Source organism: Rattus norvegicus, chromosome 5 (genome assembly GCF_036323735.1).
Source record: "Rattus norvegicus strain BN/NHsdMcwi chromosome 5, GRCr8, whole genome shotgun sequence".
Taxonomy (NCBI): Eukaryota; Metazoa; Chordata; class Mammalia; order Rodentia; family Muridae; genus Rattus; species Rattus norvegicus.
Window position 1 is genome coordinate 68,229,832 of NC_086023.1, and position 13,157 is coordinate 68,242,988.

A 13,157-nucleotide genomic window follows, 5' to 3' on the forward strand; every position below is an offset into this window, starting at 1 on the left:
AGTTTGATCCTAAGGTTCCATATATTGTGAAGGGAGAGAATTGGACTTTCCAGGTTGTTCTCTGACTTCCACATATGATGTGGCAGATGTGCCTACACACATATGAACACCTCCCCAATACCAAAAAAATGAAATAGAAAAAAACTAAAAAGCCTGTAAGCAGGCCATCCCTAGCAGCAGGTTTTTTTTTTTTTTTTTTTTTTTTTTTTTTTTTTATTAACTTGAGTATTTCTTATATACATTTCGAGTGTTATTCCCTTTCCCAGTTTCCGGGCAAACATCCCCCTCCCCCCTCCCCTTCCCTTCCTTATGGGTGTTCCCCTCCCAACCCTCCCCCCATTGCCGCCCTCCCCCCCACAGTCTAGTTCACTGGGGGTTCAGTCTTAGCAGGACCCAGGGCTTCCCCTTCCACTGGTGCTCTTACTAGGATATTCATTGCTACCTATGAGGTCAGAGTCCAGGGTCAGTCCATGTATAGTCTTTAGGTAGTGGCTTAGTCCCTGGAAGCTCTGGTTGCTTGACATTGTTGTACATATGGGGTCTTGAGCCCCTTCAAGCTCTTCCAGTTCTTTCTCTGATTCCTTCAACGGGGGTCCTATTCTCAGTTCAGTGCCTAACAGCAGGTTTAAACACCATCCTGCTCCTTCCCAGACAAAGCTGGGCACACAGGACTTGCTTGCTTCCCCATTTACTACTTCAGGTGCCCTCATTTTGCCTCTACAGGAAAACCTGAAGACTTGGCTACTCCTCTGTTTCTGGTCCCACACAGCTCTTGCATTCATTTGGAAGCCCCACTTACCTCTTTTTAAATTTTTTATTTTTATTGGATATTTTATGTATTTACATTTTCAATGTTATCCCCTTTCCCCCTCTCCCATTCCCTGTCCCCCTGCTTCTATGAAGATGCTTCTACTCCCACTCACCCACTCCCAACTCAACACCCTGGCGTTCCCCTACATTGGGGAAATGAGCCTTTATAGGACCTCCTATTGATCCTGGACAATGCCATCCTCTGCTACACATGTAACTGTAGCCATGGGTCCCTCCGGGTGTACTCATTGGTTGGTGGTTTAGTCCATGGGAGCTCTGGTGAGGTCTGGTTGACTGGTATTGTTGTTCTTCCTAAGGGGTTGCAGACCCCCTTCAGCTCCTTTAGTTCTTTCTCTAACTCCTCCACTGGGGTCCCCTGCTCAGTAAGATGGTTAGCTGTAAGAATACACATCTGTATCAGTAAAGCTCTGCCAGAGCCTCTTAGGAGACATCCATGTCTGGCTCTTGTCAGCAAGCCCTTCTTGGCATCTGCAATAGTGACTGGGTGTGGTGGCTGCATATGGGATGGATCCCCAGATGGGGCAGTCTCTGGATAGTCTTTCCTTCAATCCCTGTTCCACTCTATGTCCCTGTATTTCCTCCAGTGAGTATTACCTCCTACATATTGCACGTGTGGTATCTGGGGTGATCTTCTCCAAGGAAGCACAGCGGCTGACCCCATAATATGAGCACCTTGAAATTCCTGTAAACGTTGTTCACTGTTCTAAAGGCAATGTGTTGGGGGAGTGGGGAGCAGATTTCTCTTAGACGTTTCTAAATACTGCAATAACAAAACATTAAAAATATAAAAGCAGGCATGAGAAGGAGCCCCAAATATATCACAGAGGTTTTATTGGAGACCCTGACCCCCTTGGGTGGATGGAAACTTAGTGTTATTGTCCTTTAAGTGAAGAATTTAGCTCTATTCTCAATGACCCTCAGGGGGAAGGTACTTGCCACCTGCCACACTTCCTGGGCACTTTCCTCTTTATAAGAACCTTCTATCTTGGTGTTCTTCCTCTCAGTTTTCTTTTTTCTTTTTTTTTTTCTTTTCTCCTGAACTTTGCTTTTGTTTGTGGTATTTAGACATGCTGTTTTTCTCTCCTCCGTGTGTGTCCTAGGATTTGATCTAATTGTCTGCTGTTCAAAGTGCCACTCGGCATTATTATTGAGAAGACGAATGAGACACGGGTCAGAGTTCAGCAAGAAGGCATCTGCTTGCTAGCAGTGCATAGTGGAAGCTCTCCGAAGTGATCTTTAATGAAAGCTTGGAAAACATTTGCCAGAGGGGGCCGTTCTCTGTGCCTCTTCCTTGGAGAGATAGAAAACAAGTGAGCGTGAGCGCAAGGGAGTTCATGAACGTCCCCTGTTTGGGGTGTCTTTTTCTAGTAAGGGAGAAAATGGGTGTGTGCGTACTGACGCTGTGTGATTAAACCGTGAGAAGAAAATGGAAGCTTTTGAATAGATAGTAGCCATTTGCCTATTTGGTGCACAGAACATCGTTGAGAAAGTTTCCACTCCTCTTGCAGAGCCTCTCACGAGCCAGTGTCCAGTGGCCTCAGGTTACTTCACCTTCGCAGGCTCAAATTCTCTTAAGCTGACAGTTGTTCTTCCACTTAGCAGGGGGCCAGAAGCCCCAACCGATGAGAACCCACAGTTGCTTTGGCACTGGAGACAAGCGGGACAATAGCTGCATTGTTCTTTTTGCCCTTTTGAGAAGGGCAAGTAGTGTCTTCATTGGATCTTGGCATGGGAGGAAGCTGAATCCAGGGTCCTTGGGGATTCACCTTCTTTCTTCTTCCCTTTATGTGGCTTTCTGACCTGAAACCATCAAAGCTGTTTGGACGACTCTGGACTGTTTGCCCTACCCATTGCTTGAGACAGTGGAAGTTAGGGGGAGAAGGAAACCCAAGTCAGAGCGCTCGTTTTAGTCAAGGTGCCACCTGCAACCTGGGTTTCCTTGCGGACTTCTCTGCACGTGTCATGCGCTGGCCTCTGGGATTGCTTGAGCAAGCACTAAAAATACCCAAGGCAAGAAGAACGCGGCAGGACTGGCAGCAGAAGCTCCTAGGTGGGTGGGGATTCTGCTTCTGGCTTCCAGCGCGCGGGAGCTCCGGCGTCTCCGCTCCGAGAGCACCTAGGTAGCGGGATTCCCCGGCTGCCTTCCAGGAACCCCACAGAGTCTCCAGTACTCCCTGGGGGCACAACCCGGCAAGCTTCATGCTTCAGCTCCTGAGAGAGAGCGCGAGCTCAGTGCCCCTCTCTGAGCATGCGCAGCCCTCTCCCCGCCTCTACGCCCCCCCACGCCCCCTCCCCGCCGGCCTTTTGCTCCTTCCCTTTCATTAAACAAACGGGAGGTCCCAAAACCTGGACCCAACGGCGAGAGGAGGCAGCAGAGGAGGCTTAGCAAAGGGATGGTCGCCGAAGGGAATCTGTGATCCCGCGCACTCCTGCCCCCACCCCGCGTGTGAGCACACACACACACACACACACACACACACACACACACACACACACACCGCACAAACACACACGCTCGCATACGCCCGTGCCGCGCACTCGCCCGCTCGCTCTCCCACGCAAGCGGAATGCAGCAGCGCCTGAGGAGCTTGTCTGCAGCCGCTGCCTGAATGCACCTCGCCGCCGGCTACCGGTCCGCCCAATAGGGCGCAAGGGAGGAAGCTTGGCCGCCAAAGGTGAGTGTGGCGCCTAGGACACAGATGAGCCTGTACAGACTTGGGTGACGGAATCGACTCAGGTGGCCCACGCCTGGCTTGCGGGTTGCAAGGTGCAGGTGAAGGTAGTGGCTTGGTCGTTCTGAGGAGGAGAGCGCGATCCTATCCCAGCGAGGATCTCTGCTCCTGCGAGGTGCCAGATGGACCCAGAAGAAAGCTACCCCATCCAGGCTCGTAAACTTTCCTCTCCTGTCATTTGGCAAACGTGGAGACAAAGGGGGCGTGGAGGCGCTCTCTCTGTCCGGTTCCGCCCTTCAGATTGCATTCCGGGCTGAGATGCCCAGCAGGTTTGCAGGGGTGGGTGTGGGGGTCCGGAGACCTTCCAGTAGCTGATGCCAAACCCACCGCCCCAGCAGGGCTTGAGATTTCTTAGCTCCTAGCTGTAAGCGTTGCCATTGATTTCTGCCTCAGGCGTGGGCACCTGCCAGAGATTCTCTTTCCTGAGCTCCAGGCACATACATAGTAATGGTGTCACCTGGAGAATTGGGATAGCCAACGGCTTTCTCATCGATTTCGACAGTGACCGAGTTTCTAGGGTGAGGTTCGGGTCAGGGCAGGATGAATGATGAGTTATTGAAAGGTTTGGCATAATCACCTCCTAGAAACGCTGGGGCCCCAGGGTCTCTGCTCCCAGGGGAAGGCGCTGTCTTCACAAACACCACTGCAGCAGCTCTGGGAGCTGGACTGAGACAGCTGTGGTGGCAGCGGTGTCAAGCGAATCTGGGAATTTATTTTTGCCTTGGATTTTGTGGCACACACGTGTAGCCTCTGTGTAGGATTCTGGGCTGTTATTTGTCTTTGTGGGGATATGGTGTTTTGCTTTCAACCTTTTCTGTGGCACTGCTTTGGTACCTGCCACCTAGTTATCTAGTTATTTCCCGACGTATTTGCTCTTCTGCACCAGGGAAAAGATCCTGAGAACAGAATTTCCATTTGAAAGGCCAGTCCCCGCTGAGGTGAACTCTTAGCCTGCCAGCACTCTGGGAAAGCCTGGAATCTAAGGGCCCTTTGAGGTAGCCAACCTGGGTCAGCAGGTGAGGCCAGACAAAGAGGGATAGAAGAGGGGCAAACCAGAGACATTTAAAGAGGTGTGAACAGACAGCCAATTAAGGTAGGATAAGGGCCAGTGCCAGGCTCTGTAAAGCGTTCACTGAATCTATTCTCCTCTCTGGAGCTGTTGCGGGCAGTCCCTGTTCATGGAATAGATCTAGTTTGGTGGCGCCCAGGATGTCACATCTGGACCACAAAAGACTTGGTCGTTCTTAAACTTGCCTTACTATACAAACAAGTTTGGCTTTTTTTTTTTTTAGATATAGAAAGTAGATGTGTTCACGTTTCTCCCTCCTGCCGAGTTTGGGACTGGAAGGTGGGGTGGACGCACGTGGGTACAGTTTTGTCTCTTCTAGAAACTAGGGTCTGGGGTTTCAGTGAAGCTAAGCAGGTGCTGGCAGAGGAGGTGCTGGAGGCTGAGATCAGTTTATCAATGACGGGATGATATAGTCACGGGGTTTCCTCACCTTCAGGTGGCAAATAGTGCTCTCTCTCTCTCTCTCTCTCTCTCTCTCTCTCTCTCTCTCTCTTTCCCTGCTTCTGCAAACAGGAAAAGGTTTTGCTTTGATAACTTTAGGACTGAAATGTGAGAGACTGTGACATAGATGAGCTTCACTGACAAAGTTCACACATGAGACCTTGCATAGGGAAGAGGTGAGGTTTGGAAGAATAAAGGAAAAATACGAGGGAGCGAGGCAGGGGTTAGTCAAGGGAAACAGAGGATTGGAAAAGCCTAGCTTTATGACTCCATTGATGTGTACAGTGAGAAAGAAATCCAAAAGTGTTTTTGTCTTGTTCTTTTTCAAATAGCTAGGGAAGAAAAGTCCTTCCCAGAAGCCAGTGCTTTTTGCTTCAGGGTGACAGTCTCATCATTATTTTTACAGCTCTTGCGAGGAAAAGATGGAGACTTTTTTACTCTCCTTTACTAGGGTTCTTTATCTGCTACAGTGCATTTTCTTTTTCCTCATTTGCAAGATCTGGTTACTCTGATAGCATTCAGACTCCATTGACAGATGCCTATTGACCATGTGTCCTGTGCTTAGTACCAGAAGCCACTTAAAATAAATAACATAGCTCTGCCCCTCAGAGTGCTTGCAGTGTTGTGATAAACCTGGAGTTAGCACATATGGAACAGTCAGCTTGCACTGTCTCTGCCCTGTACTGAGCTCCTGATATGTAACCTGTCCACCCCACTCCCTCCCTCCAGGTTTTCTCAACATTTAGAGAAACATGCGCCAGGACTTTTTGCTGAAGGAACAAATAAAACCAAACCAAAACACAAGAGAGTAAAAGCCGGTTCAAACCTTCAGGAAAGAGGAAACAACTTCTGGCGTATAACTAACTCACTTATGATCGTGGCGCAAATGAAGCGCCAACAGTACATGTAAGACAATGATTTGCTTTTCTTCCCTTGGAGAACTTAAGTGATCCCCGGGATCCATGGGAAAGAAATGAATAGTCTTGGCAAGGAGGGAAGGATTGAAGGGTCATTCCAGGCAGAGGAAATGTGTAACCGCTTGATACAAATTGGGTAACTGTAAGTCATCCCATGTGACTAGAGCCATAGAGGAAAGAATGGCACCTGGGTGACACTAATCAACAGCTAATGCTATGGAGTATTTATACAGGGATATGGCCAGGATACTATGAAAGCACAAAGGGAGAGTTTCCAGGGAGGGAAAGGTGGGGAGATCAAAAGGTTTCTTAGGGAGTTTGATGGAAAGTGAGTCTTGAACAAGGACAAGAAGAGAGACTTCCCAGGCAGTAAGCAAATGTGAGGCATGAAAGGAGTTTTAGGTGGCTACAGCAATGCAGGGTCTTATCTCCTTCGAGGGGAATAACAACATGTCAGAGAAGTGAGCAGGAATCACATGTGTGACTGGAATTCCCTCCGCCTCATCCCCAACCCCCACCTCGCCGCCGTCCCATCAAAAGAGCTTCAATTTTATGTGAAAGTGTAGGAGCCTTTGAAGGTTGGGAGAGTCTGAGACTCGATCAGATGTGCATTAGAGAATGATGGCCATGACGGCAGCGTGGAGGATGAATTGGGGATGGTGAGGCTGCAGTCCTGGAGCTGACTGTAGGGATATAAGTGTGAAATGACGGGGATGATGGAGATGACGGCGATGGGGAGCAGAAGGAAATACACCTGGGAAACAAGAGATAGTGGTAAAACCTGCTGTAGGAACAGCATCCATTCCTGGGTTTTGTTTTCTGCTTTGTGAGTGCAGGGCAGTCACTGCTGCTTCTTCAACATTTACTACGGGGCCCGATATGGAGTCAACACACATTCACTGGATGGATGACCACATCACTTGAATGAGAAGTTCAATCACAAAGTAATGACTTTGCTCTAGGATAATAGATGCTAAGTCATGGTCTCTGAGGTGCCCACTTTTGGGAACCAGTGACAAAAAAATTGTTCTAGAGAGACTGCAGATTTTAAAAAGAACAGATTTCCTCAGCTTAGTCTATGAAGAAATGCCACCCTTCCACAGAGTCACTGTGAACAGCCTTGAGCCGTCATTTTAGGGCCCCCTCCTGAAGAAATTGGGTTACCAGCAAATCTTGGACACAGTGGCAGAATCATACAATTCATTTCTGATATGTAGTAGGTTCTAATGAATCTTTCCCTATTCCCCTTGCTCATCAAAATACCCTTATTTACTGAACTTAGTGAAAACATTTTAAGTTGGAACTCAAAGCTCCTAAGCTCTTTGTCTCATTTAAAGAGACCTTGGCATCTTGGCATCTTGGATCTTGGCCAGAGTCCCATGACCTAGAAACTCACAATACAACTTGAGGGTCCTGGCATCTTACTGAGCCGAGTCCACACATCTTGAGTTACAATATGGAAGTCTCAGTATGAGACGTCCGAATAGAGCAAAGCAGAACTTGTTCTCAGACTGAGCACAGTGGTGAAGGAAAAGTAGCGTTCCAGATAGCACAGTGTACTTGATATTGTAGCTGGATGATGGCAAGGGAGAAAGAGGTTAGCCAAGAAAGGTGAGTAGGGTTGTGTTTTACAGAAGTGGATTTGGGATATCTCTGGAACATCTCCTAAAGTACTGGGACAAATCTCAGTGTACCTTGACATCACAATAAATATCAATTCTTGTTTGCATTGAGAGAGAGGGTGGGAAGAAGACCATAAATCCAGAAATGAAATCTCAGCACGTAGCCACAGGTAGGGGTAAAAGAGAGAAGCAAATAAAGGATGTAAGAATGGGCTTCTCAGACAAGGTGGGAGAGAGTTAACATGAAAGCAAAAAGCCCAAGAGAACTGTGAAAGCGATATTCGGGCTCCAGAGATGTACCCTGGATCAGGCCTTGCATCAGGACAGTCATGAAATCTGATTTACAGCATACCTCCTTTTGCCTCGGTGCTAAGACAGTTCTTAACAGCTTTCTTGTGGGGTATCAAGCTGTCATCAGGACCAGCTCTCAAAGCTACTGCGGTCATTCTATAGTCTGTGTCCCTTCATCGACTGTATCAGTGAGAAGGATGGCTTTAAGTGAGGAAGGATCGAAAGTGGAGAACTGAAGATAGACAATGAGCAGACCTCCCCGGTGACAGTAAGAAAAGCAGCCTGGTACAACCGTGTGCGCAGAAGCCGTATTTCAGAGTCCAGAGGGGAGTGGAGGGAAGAGCATCCGGGCTTGTGCGTCTATCCATCATTTATGAAGTCTGGCAGGGGAAAGAGTTATGGGGCCATCGGGAGAAGGGATAGTGAGCTTGCAGCAAGTTCTTATCAAGGAGGAGCAGCTGGAAAGAGGTAGTGCTTAGGAACAAAAGGTGCCAGGACGAGAACAGAAGAGCAGAGCAGAGAGAAAGGATGTCTGGTCCTAAGGATGTGGGAAGGACTGGGGGACAGACACAGGATCCCTCCTCCCCCGGCTACTAAATCATAGGTGTTTCCTGAAGCCTGCAGAATTATATTCTTGAGTGTCCAACCTGACTGGTGTCGCTGGACCTGCAGGTTGATGAACCTTGTTTAAGGGGCAATGTGGCTGCTGCCAGTACTCATTCTGAATTCACTCAAAAATTTGAATTAATTGAATTCTTTGTTATTAAAGAGTAGATGCCAGGGGCCAGTTTCTGCCTTTTAAATAAACATTTATGATGATGATGATGATGATGATGATGATGATGATGATGATGTGTTATAGAGAGAAGGGGGGCAAGTAAGAGGGGAGAGAGCACACATGCCAATGTTCACTTGAAGGGATTAGAGGACACCTTTCAGGAGTGGGTTCTTTTCTACCATATGGGCTCTAAGAATCAAAGTCACCTTGTCAGGCTAGGTAGCCAGCATTTTTACCTGCTGGGTCATCTTACCAGCCCTCAGTTAAAGCTGGCTCTGCCACTTATCAACTGTGAGTTTGGGCACATCATAAATGTCTCTGTGCTCTCAATTCCTATTGTCCTCAAGAATCACAGCAGATCCCATCATGAAAGATTTTAAGGATGAGTTATTTGTTCATCCTGGTGCAAGGGGAAGGAAGATCTTCTATGTAAAAAATAGTGAAGTTAAAAATATACAGCCCATGTGTGCTTTGCTGTTCATTAAAAACAAACAAACAAACAAACAAACAAACAAACAAAACCTTTTGTTAGCTGACTGTAATCCCAAGTTTCTGGGTGCAGGAATTAAATCAATAGACACAAACCAGCTAGGCTGCCTGCTGGGTGGTTGCCAGGAACTTTTGCTAGGTGTCTTTTCTCACACCTGAGGGAGAAGATGGACGTTTGCTTCTCTACTGTGGTCCTCACATGCTTCAGCCTTTCAGACATTTCACAATGGGAACTTGGCTGTTTAGCGAAATGCTCTCAGGGACGTGGTTACATGCTGTAATTACAGCCCTACCTGGCTGTAATGGACAAATATGGACTCTGGACACCTCCCATGTGAGACTGACAACATTCTCTAGCAAATTGTCTACTTTCTTTAGGGGAAAGTTTGTGTAGTGCCCTAAAACAGAATCCCAGAGGATAAGGTGGCCCCATGGTCTAGCCAGTTAGCAGCAGGTCAGTAAGTGGAACTCAGGTTTGATGGATAATGCCCTTCCATATAATATATACTTATATGCATATGCATACATATATGCCTATGTATACACCCACCGTATTTATGTCCACACACTAAATTCCTCACAGTCCTCCCAGGGAGAAGTTTCTAGCTATGATGTTCCTTCTTTCTGGAATTCTATTCTTAGGTTGTCCTGACCTCCTGACCTCCACCTCCCGACCTCCTGACCTCTTTCAATTCTGTGACATTTCAGTGCCTAGCTTAGTGCTTGGTTCATAGTTACTGCTCAATAAACACTTTACATTGCAGACATAAATGAACAAATCTTATTCTTTGAGTCATTGATGCCATCCTAAATAACACAGCTTTCAACTTTTTGTTGTTGTTAATGGTTTTTTTTTTTTTGGTTTGTTTGTTTATCGTTCCTTTTTTTAAGAATAAAAAGTGTAATGGGTCACATACTGAGCTATCTTATCAGGCTTGCACTTGAAATGTGATTAGGAATGAGAAATCAAATAAGGACAATTTTCCTGAGGTCACTAGTGTTTGTAGGTGAGAAGCCCCTCTATAGCATGGAAATTAGATGATGTCAGTGAAGCATGCTTGTGCAAGCATGCTATTGGTCCTGTCTTTATTTAAGTTTTAAATATTTTGATCATTACGGGGTTCTTCGATTAAGTATGAATTTAAGAATATTTTACCCAGACACTCTATTCTGATTGTTGAGTTTTGGGGGTAATTGTTTGAACATTTTTCCCTGGTACCATTGTCTCATCTCCTCAAAGTGTAGTGAGGATTTGTCCCTAGCTTTTCCACTCTGCCATCAGAATACAATGACACCGTTTAAAGTACTGATGGAACCTTCGCCCAACATGCAGGCAGGTGCTGCTAACTTTCATGACCTGGCTGGCCTGATAACAAGTCAGCAGTGCATTCAGTGGTCAAAGTCAAACCAGAGAGCTAACCTGAGAGCTGAGGAAAAGGGCTACCTACCTGTCATTTGCTTACCTCTGTCTCAGAGCTAGAAGGAGTTGCAAGGATTGTCTGGACACATCCTTTTGTTTACAATTTTTTTTTCAAGCAGACTTTTGTCTGCTTTTATAGTTCTGAGGTTTTTGAGCAGTCGAGCTAGGAAATGGGTGAAAATGAGCACACCTGTCAACTTGGCCTGAGTTGGACTACAGCACTGTGACCTGTCTGTGAAATGAGGGCAGCGAGCATAGTGACAGAGACTGACCGTTTCTGAAGTTAGAAAGGGGAGGGAGAGCATCAGTGGGAAGGTGGAGTGGGTCTCCTAAATACCATACAGAAGCCCCAGCTGACTATCTGGAGGACATCCTATGTTTATCATCATAGTTACAGCACACTGGTGAGTAGTTACCAGCATCTTCTCTTAACAGCTGAGCAAATCAAACTGCAGGAAGTTGAGCTGGCTTGTTCAGCTGATGGACACAGAGTTAGATTCACAGTCAAGAATGCAGCCATAGTCAGTGCACAGTCCAGTTCTGATTCTGAAGACGGGGCATTTCTTCTGTTTTTTTCTTTTTTTCCCCTATCTTTATTAACTTGAGTATTTCTTATTTACATTTCAAATGTTATTCCCTTTCCTGATTTCCAGGCCAACATCCCCCTAATCCCCCCTCCCGTTCTCTATGGGTGTTCCCCTCCCCATCCTCCCCCCATTACAGCCCTCCCCACAAGAATCCCATTCACTGGGGGTCCAGCTTTGGCAGGACCAAGGGCTTCCCCTTCCACTGGTGCCCTTACTAGGCTATTCATTGCTACATATGCAGTTGGAGCCCCGGGTCAGTCCATGTATAGTCTTTGGGTAGTGACTTAAGACTGGGCATTTCATATCATCCATAACCTTTCGATCTCTGGAAAACCTTAGGGGACAAGCTTCCGCGGCTAGTCTAGTGTTAACTGGCTGGGAGTCAGCTTGGCATTCTAGCAGGTCACCCTTCATCTATGGCGAATTTATCCTTTTCATCCATCAGTAGCAACCTGGAGCAAAGTCACCTGCACGTAGGAAATAAACACCCTTTTCGAGTGATTATCCTAAATCTTGACATGCCTTGGAAGCACAGATCACATCAGTTACAAAAGAAATGGCCATGTCTTTCAGCATTGTGGCATCAAGTGTTCCAAAAATGCTCACAGAGAGTGTGCTGAAAAGGTGACTGTGGTGATGGGAGCCACTAAGCCGTAAGGAGATGAGCAGTCTTTGCATAGCTTATGGGTGAGGGTTTCTGGGCACCGTTTTATTGAGATTTCTGATAAGAAGCCCGGAGCAATGGCCCCTCATCAACATATGAATTCAATGCCATATATAATCAAGTGGAATAAGATGCAATTAACAGGAATATCGTGGTTGAGAGAGCTGATGTTCAGGTCAGCATCTCTTCAAGCCAAGCTCACTCTATCATTTCTATGCCCTAGTCTTCCTGGTCATCACGTCCAGTCAAGCTCGTCCATGCCCTTGATCTGATCAGCAGCTCACAGCCTGCTCTCCTCGGGGGTCCCTGAAACCAAACAGACACAAAGACAAAAAAAAGTTTTATTTTTACTTGTATTAAGAGGGAAGCCATCATCTCTGGAAATAGTATGTCTGCATTTACTTCCCCTGAACTTTAAAAGCCAGGCAGCATCTCAAAAGCTTGAGAAAAAAATCTTTTAGGTTTAATTTAGTTTGTTCGTTTGTTTGGTTTTAGTGTGACATATGACATAGGACACGTGGCCCAATTTCTTGCCAGGCTAGTTTGAACCAATAATAATACCCCTCCTCATCAATTAAAAACTGAATTAAGTCAGTCTTGTGTGTATTATGCTGCTGTACAAAGTGCCTGTATAATAAATGAAGATCCTTTTTTACAAATTCCCAGTACCAACCTCTTGGAGAATCTACGTAAACCGTATGCTGCACACCCTACCAACAGTCTGCGTCCATTTTCATTTATATATTTTTATCTTTTTTCCTAAATGGTAGGACTCTATGCATTGTCTCGCCTTTTGGATTTAGCTGATTTTTCTGCCTTGTAAACATTCACTGAATGCTACTAGTTGTATGATAATTGGCTGCTCTCCCTTGCAGGCAGATGAAGACTGGCTAATGCATGTCTTCTGACCATCTCACAGAAGCCACCTATTAAACTGTGTGCTTCTCAAGAGCTTACATCCTAACAACAGCTACAATAATGAGGGCACTAAATTCGAACTTAATCCATGGCAACAGCCGTCAGTTCTTCTTGCTTCACAGAATTGCTGGAAGGGATGGTCCATTTCAATTGTTGGTTTTCTTCCAGATAAGAAAGCTGAGGTTCGCTGAGGTTGAGTTGCTTGTCTAGGGTCCCACAACTGGTGATTTGGGAAGGCAGAGAAGACAGACTATTTTCTACTCTGTTAACTCAGCGCTGATTCCACTACATCTGACTGCAAAACCATTCCCTGAATCAGGAAGGGGGAGCTCGGGAACTCGAATCACAAAACCTAGTTTGTGCAATGAATTGCTACCAAATTGAAACGACTCACGCTC

General features: G+C 46.4%; 1 protein-coding gene across 1 annotated transcript in view; it reads left to right on the forward strand.

Moving 5' to 3' along the window:
* Positions 1-3,131: 3,131 nt before the first annotated feature.
* The window catches only part of Plppr1 (phospholipid phosphatase related 1), a 287,822-nt gene continuing 277,796 nt past the window's right edge, over positions 3,132-13,157 (forward strand). Inside the window, exon 1 of the mRNA NM_201271.3 lies at positions 3,132-3,506. The gene's annotated coding sequence lies outside the window, so the exon portion shown is untranslated. The remainder of the gene's footprint in view (positions 3,507-13,157) is intronic.